The sequence below is a fragment of the Cynoglossus semilaevis genome, chromosome W, assembly GCF_000523025.1.
Source record: "Cynoglossus semilaevis isolate Cse_v1.0 chromosome W, Cse_v1.0, whole genome shotgun sequence".
Lineage (NCBI taxonomy): Eukaryota > Metazoa > Chordata > Actinopteri > Pleuronectiformes > Cynoglossidae > Cynoglossus > Cynoglossus semilaevis.
The window spans coordinates 2,363,933-2,372,271 of NC_024327.1; positions in this window are offsets into that span (position 1 = coordinate 2,363,933).

The window sequence follows — 8,339 nt, forward strand, 5'->3', positions numbered from 1 at the left end:
TCACGCTTCAGAAGCTTGGCAATTTTAAGAGTGCTGCATCCCTCTGCAAGATATCTCACTATTTTTGACTTTTCTGAGCCTGTCAAGTCCCTCTTCTGACCCATTTTGCCAAAGGAAAGGAAGTTGCCTAATAATTATGCACACCTGATATAGGGTGTTGATGTCATTAGACCACACCCCTTCTCATTACAGAGATGCACATCACCTGATATGCTTAATTGGTAGTGGGCTTTCGAGCCTATACAGCTTGGAGTAAGACAATGTGCATAAAGAGGATGATGTGGTCAAAATACTCATTTGCCTAATAATTCTGCACTCCCTGTAAGGTTTTTGTTCGCAGACATATCATAACTATCTGAGGGAACAGAAAGCAGGGGGCTGTGCTCATATCTACAGACTCTTGTCAGAGTTCATTTACCCAAAACCTCCTCCTGGCAATGAATTCCAGATGTTCTGCAGATGAAAGTGAATTCAAAAGGGCTGAGGGAGCTGCTGAAGGGGGAGAGTCATACTTTTTTGCACAGCATGAATAATCAATGTTTTTACTCCACATACTGTAAAAAAAAACCATAGGACTCTTACACATGGCATGCCTCCAAAGTTGTGTCAAGACATTTTGTCCTCAGCGGGAAAAAGAAAATCAATGTGGTTAGAGCAGTATAATACCTTACATTAAAAATGTTTCTTCGGGTTTTAATAGTTTCCAAATAAGAACACATTGATGCAGAGTAAACTCCTGCTAACTTAGGTCAAGTAACAGCCGGCCTACAAACTATTCCAAGTCTAAAGGAGTTCTGACTTGCACATCCTTGGCAGAGAACATCCACAATTTTGTGAACACCTACATTTAAATATTAGGTCATAGAAACAACTACAGGAGATGTTTCAGATCTTGACTGCGTGTGGTCCATCTCACTGGAATAATCTAAGATAATGAAGTCGTGACTGGAAGAAACATACATTACAGCTTTTTTTAATAAATGTCAAAACCTTTTTGCCCATGGGCCAGATGAAGCAAGGCCTTGGATTGATATTTCTCTGAGCCCGACACAACGGCAGACCTTGAGTCTAGTTTCTATTTGATGCTGTTTAAAAAGTCTGCAGTGGAAGTATTCACTTCAATGTAACATGCTTCTGTTTAAGTGTTCCTTCGCTTTGACTCTGGGTTTGTTTTTCTTTCTGAAATGAACAAGGTTGATGGGAGGAATTAGAGTTCCACCGTATTCCCTGACCTCTCATCGGACCCATTAAGCCTTCCCTAAACCCGACACCATCCTCAAACTTGTCTGACTCCTAGCTGTAAATCTGAGTTTCACGCCCATTGGTCTTTTGCCAGACTCAGTCAGGCCAACAACTGCTGATTCATTGCTTGCTTTTCTACCTGGTAACAGCGCACGGCGGCTACCACACGTGACATAGGCAGCAGATGTGGCCGGGCCCCGCAAAAATAAACTAGTCGACAACGGTGCTGTCCACAGAAGCTAAATATTGACTTAGCGACCTGTAATCAGATTCACACACATGACAGAATGGAAATAAACAGCAACATTTTGCCTGTGTCGCCTCTGCCGACCCTCCCACCACAACACAGGAAAACTAGCACTCTGGGAAAAGCCAGCCGTCTGAGGCTCACCGCTAAGCCAATCTGGTAATGAGAACTTGCCTATGATGCCAAGGGGAGGGAGTACGAAAATTAGAGACATATTATAATGTGTAATTACTTGTGTGACACTATTCCCTCCCTCCAGCTCTTTCTCCTTCTGTTTCAAAACTCCCAAAAAGCCCAACCATTATTTTGAAGACAAAACGATACATTTTAGGTGAAATGGATTTATTGACGGCTTGCTGTTTGAGTTGATCATCTCTGCGTTTGCCTGTGTGAGATCTACCTAACCTTTCTCAACATCTGTTCGTAAGATCAATGTTAATCCAAGCATCTGTTTGTGTGCCCTAGTCACAGTGCTGGCTCATCTTCTACACAGAGAGAGAAAACACATTAAGCCTGCATTCCCTGAGCTCTATAAATTGGAGGGCTCTAAATATAAGGCCTTCATGTGGTTAGAATCTGGAGATTAAACAATGGTCGTAAATCAGGCGCATCTGGGGTGCAATAAATCGGTTCTCCTATCTTTGGGCCCACTTTGCTCCAGGACTGTTTATCATGTTTGAGGATTTCTCAGTACAGATAAAGGGATCACGTTGGGAGTAGATTATCTTTAACACAGTCGCATTGTTCAGCCACTAAAGTCATTCGTCATAGAAAAGGCACGCACTTCAAACCAAATAGTCCACTAATTTCAGTAACTAGCAAAAGGTTTTTATAGTTATCCGGCTCTACGTCAGAGAGTTTATTCACTCTTATCTCCACAAAGGCATTCCGCTAAAGCCTCCAAATGTGAACGTGAAGTTGTGATTGGGCTGTTTCCCTGCACGTTTCCTACAACACATCATGAGAGTGGGAGAAGGGCATCTACTAAACTCCTGCTAAACCTTTCCGTCCCCCTCCTTGTTAGTTTATTTTTTGTGTGTCTCTAAACTGTGAAAACTCCCCATGACTTGGCAATGAAAAAAAAAAAGTTGTCAGGTCAAGTTGCTCACGTCTGATCAGCGCTGCCCACTTTTGTCTCTTTAATCAAAAAAATTTGCATTGTGCACCATTTAAAAAAAAAACACTACCGTAGTCCCATGTTGCTAATAATGTTTGAGCAAACTGCAGTGGTGACAGCTTTTTTTTTATTCATAATTATTATTTCTCCCGATATCCCTGCCTTATGTATAGCAGATGGGGAATTAATTCTGTATTACATTACGAACCAAGCCATGTGTTAGTCATTCCCTCCGTTTGTTTTGTTTTCTATGAAATTAACACATTAGAATCTTTCATCCCTTGCCAGTGGGTCCAATTAATAAGGCTCATGGACGTTCGGGCGGGGTAAAACCACATGGTTTCTGGAGCCTCTATTGATATGCGAGCATCTAAGGTCGTCATTGTGACAGAATAAAATGATTTGAAAGACTATGTTCATTTTCCCCCCCATTAAACAATTATAGAAAAGAAAAATATCTGGAATTATGCCACACCAGACTGGCGCGGACGTTTTATAAATACATTCAAGGTTTGAAGGTTAAATACACAAAAGAACCAGAAACATCGAGAAAATGCATTGCTGTTTTTAACAATTCAACACTTTGATGTTTCCGAGAAAGTTCAAACTCACAACAGTGCAACTACTTACTCTGTGGAAGGCACTATGGAAGATTAAAGCTGACTTAGAAGGTTTTTTTAAAGAATTTTAAAGAAATCCTCAAAGCAAACCATCCATTTCCGTCCACTTATTCATCACCGGGTCGTGGGGACAACACTCTCCATGACCGCCACCCATATCACACTGCACCATACCAACCCCTCTGAACCTTCCTGAGGGTGGTGAGTCCACTGGGAGGTACCAACCGCCCTCACTGGGATTTGATCTTGCCCAGGAGGTAAACCCTGGGATTCCACAACAAAGACAGAGACATTGCCTCTAGGCCAAAGCGCCACCAAATCAAACCTAACACTTTTGAAGCCAACTTAAATGGAAATCCTATTATTGGGTGTTACTTCCTAAAAAGAGCACTCTTTGGTTTCCTGTACTGTTTCAGATGGACACAAGGTACATGTTTGGTCCACATGGACATGAGGGGAGAGCTCATTTGGAGCCAACGGTGGACACACACTTGTGTTGAAGTGGACCATACAGAACCCTTGTTTATGCATTTAAACGCATAGTGGAGTCAAGCTTTCGTCTCTGGACTTGTCTATCTAGCTAACATCCTTGTCCCAGTGTGTCCCAGAAAAATGTGTTCTCCATTTCTTTTAGGTTACATATATTTTGTGCTTAACCCTTGTGTTATCCTTTGGGTACAGGTGACTCTGTCATGTTTTAAACTGGTGATGACCCAAATGCAGGCTCAGACAACGTCAAGTGAAAAACAAGGATTTATTTTCTAATTTAACTTCAACAGGAATCACAAGGAACAATAACAACTTTTTTTGTACTTCTTTAAGTTGCGTGCCTCTTACAACCTACAACTCCTCTTTCTCCCTCCTCCTTTTCCTCCACCTGCCCTACCAAATGTCAGAAACATTGTGTTTTTTTGGAATCCTCCAATACAAATGCTACAAATGTACGAAACCTCACAATTTGTCATTTGAGTCAATTATCATTTCGTGGCCTGCAAGGTGCTGGCGAGATACTCTAGGTGGAAACCGCAAAGCAACACAAGACCGGAAATGGACGACATGCGGTTGCCGGCTTGTGATTTTTTTTTTTTTAGGTTTTTAGATTTTAAAATCCTACTGAAACCGGTGTAATAGTGTGTACTATATGTTTTTTTCAAAATCTGTAAAAGTTGTATGTATAATGTCCACCTTAGGTCTAGTGAATGTCCATCCATCCACCCATTTTCATCAGCTTATCCGTTACCGGGTCGCGGGGGTAGCAGTCGCCACCCAAATCACACTGCACCGTACCACCCCCCCAAACCTTCCTGTGGGTGGTGAGTCCACTGGAAGGTACCAACCGCCCTAACTGGGATTTGAACTTGCCCAGGAGGTGAACCCTGGGGTTCCACACCAATGACAGAGACATTGCCTCTGGGCCAAAGCGCCACTCTAGTGAATGTACGTAATGTATAAAAAGCTCGTTCGGGGAATACATTAGCCAGTTAGCTTAGCAACGCTTGTTGCTGAATGACATATTGAAATAAATGACATACAATGTTACACTGGATCTGGAAGACTTCTTTAACAAGATAATCATTAACAGTGAAGATAATCAACGGACAAATCAACTTACTTGGACTACAGACCTAAAATTTACCATCAAATCTGGCACAAACATGTTGAGTTTTCGACAGCTTTTGCTCACGATAATTAGCTGTAGCGTATGTATAAGTAATGTGTTGGTTTATACCGATTGATCTGATTGGTCATTGGTTTGACAGTTACGCGATTCAAGTGGTTTTGCGGGTGTCTGTTGTGCGTCGGTAGAGAATCAAGAGCCCATATGAAAATGCTCTCAGACAGGATTTTGCTGACAAAGACGTGCAGTTGACTTTGTCATCTGCACAAAATGTGCACGCAGTACACACGCCTACACACTTCTCCCATTACTTCCCTGTTGTCTTTCCATAGCTCATGTTCACCAGATGTCACCGAGAAATGGATGAGAAAGTGAGCGCGCAAAATGGAGGAGAAGGAGGAGGAGGAAGAGGAAGGAGGAGATAAGTGTGGAGCAGAAAGAGACGTGTCTGCGTGAATGCGATTTTTCACACCTGCAAGATGGAGACAAGATCAAGAGGGACTAGATGGACGGGAGGAACACCTGGATGTGTACGTGTTAATTACGATTTTAAGATAAAATGGAATGCTGAACATGACGGACAAATGAAGACACAGCTGTGCTCTTCTGAGAGTTCCCGGTCTCTCAGCAACATGGAGTTATGAGGCGGTTCACACACAACTCTGTTTGCTTAGTCTCTGACACGGAAAGAAAACTAACATTAAAGATGGGAAGAGCTCTCCCTCTTCCCATCTTTAATGTTAGTTTTCTTTCTTTCAGAGGCTGAGACCAGAGTGGGTGAGAGAGACTGATGGTGAAGTATATTCACCAAGGTCAGCACAAAGATAGAACCCAATAAAAAAAATAAAGAAAATTAAAAAAAAAAACTCCTTGCTAAGGTACTGTAAGGAACCTTAGCAAGAATCTCCAATCAGAATGTTAGAACTCTGCAAGCTATTTAATGCATTCTACACCTGAACTTTTTCCATAGTTAGAAGCCAAGATGTACAGTTCTTAAAGAGATACAGACAACAAATTGGACAAACCAAAAAGTAAAAAAAAAAAACTTACATTAAGAAGTATGTCTACTCTTACACAATCATAAGATAATGTTCACTACTCTGCACACACACACACACACACACACACACAGTTAAGACAAGTTCATTTGGAGACCTGGATTCTCTATGAAGACAAGTCACCGGCTCAGTGTGCCAGTACTGCTGTGAGCAGAGGAAGATTTATGAGCTCTCAGACTCATCACTGCTTCTCCACAGCTGCACTGATAGCACGCACTCACAAAAACAAAAAACACTGCAGAGTGTGTGTATCACCGACTCTTTGTCTGGTAAACATGTGCATATCCCTAAGTGTAAGAAGCCATGGTTACGATGCATTTAATTTAGTCTTTAATGTAAAAGATACTTCAATGTTATACCTGTCTAAGCTGCTTCAGTCACACAGTCATAAAGTCATGCTGTGATCAGCTGTTAGTCAGTGGTGGATTGGCGCAGAGGCAGGAACTCAAAGACCGAACAGTTACCTTCTGCCCCCTGCTGACTATGTACAGGGACTCATTCTGAAGTCCAAATTATTTAACAAATTTTCCATAGGACAATAATAAAACCTCAGTCAACATCCTTTTATTCACCAATTTCCTTAAAACACAAAATAAACCAGTGTTTTTAAACACTGGGGTTGTGAACCCATGTGGGCTCACCTGGAATTCAAACGAGGTCAGCTGAAATGTCTAGTAATTGATTAAAAATAATTACTGATAAAACATTTTTAATTATTATTCTTTTAAAAATTATGATTAAGACACCATACAAAATCTTAGACAACTGTGTTGTTTCACTTTCATGAATATAAATCCAGTTCTTGACTGACGTCTGTAATCACAGCTTCTAATGTGTCTCTGGGGTCATCAGAAATTCGTGATGTCAAGATGAGGTCAAAAATTGTTGGGAACCACATGTTTATTATGCTATACTAACAGTTTCACACAACAATGTGAAAGTTGCAATACTGATTTATTTGTGCTTTTTTGGAAAAATTTGTTGTGGGGGCTGGGAGGCCCTCATGGGGACACCCATCCCCAAAATGAAGTCTTTTTGTGATGTGTTCACTTAATTCCTTACAGCTCAAGTAAAATGATAATTAGGTAATTTAAAGACTATATCAAATCAAAATTCAAATGTTAAAGTATAAAAGAGTATAAATTGTATTATTGCTTAAAAGTTTTGCTAAATATAAATCTGCAGTAGCAGCATCCTCACCAATTTCAAACCTTATATAATTTTATTTTATATAATAATTTATATATTTATATTATATTAATATAATATATAATTTAAATATTATTAAATAAATTATAATACCTTATCATAAACAGTATTTTTTCCCCCTTTTATACACCATCTAAAGTTCTACAGTTCCCGGCATTGTTTTCTCTAAGACAACGCTATAATTTATTGGAACAATTTAGAGGGACTGAAAAGAATTTTCCTAGCCTGCAGCTAAAAAAGAAACTAGAGCACCTGTCCTACACAGCCAACAGGGAACTGGCGAAGTCTCAGCCCAAAGGAAATAAAGTCAGCACTACATGGCCATAATATACCTTTGTTTCTGAGAATTTCTCATCCTTGCATTATCAGGGGTGAATAATATACTGCATTAATGCATAACCAGGTTTTTAATCTTTCACAGAAAAAAAAATGCAACTTCATCAAAATACGTCAACTGTTTAAAAATTCAGACTGAGATAATCCTCGACATGATTTAACCACGTACCATTCAGACATGAAAAATAAATTATAAAACTGGAACATTTTGCATGCAGCATGATGGATCATGCTTTTCAAAAATATTATTCTAAATGTTAACATTACTATCATTCAGAGTAACCTGCCAAATATACAAAAAAAAATTAAAAACAATTGTAGATTTTTTAAACGCTAAAAACTATGTTGCTAGCTAGCAGGCTAGCTAGCTAGTTTGTACGTAGGGAAGCACAATAGACAAGATACTGAAGTTAGGTAGGTAGGAATTTAGGTACGGTAGGTAGGAGAGTGGAGGAGAGCTAATGAATAAGAAGTCGATTAAATAGATAGCTAAGTATGCAGGTCTGCAGATGTATACATATACACGTATAAGAGTATGTTAGCGGATGAGTTGGGAGCTACAGTAGCTGTTTTGTACATTGTTTTAAATGTGCTTTAAATGCTTAAATATTCTATATATGGTACATGTCTGTACAGGGAGTGCAGAATTATTAGGCAAATGAGTATTTTGACCACATCATCCTCTTTATGCACGTTGTCTTACTCCAAGCTGTATAGGCTCGAAAGCCCACTACCAATTAAGCATATCAGGTGATGTGCATCTCTGTAATGAGAAGGGGTGTGGTCTAATGACATCAACACCCTATATCAGGTGTGCATAATTATTAGGGAACTTCCTTTCCTTTGGCAAAATGGGTCAGAAGAGGGACTTGACAGGCTCAGAAAAGTCAAA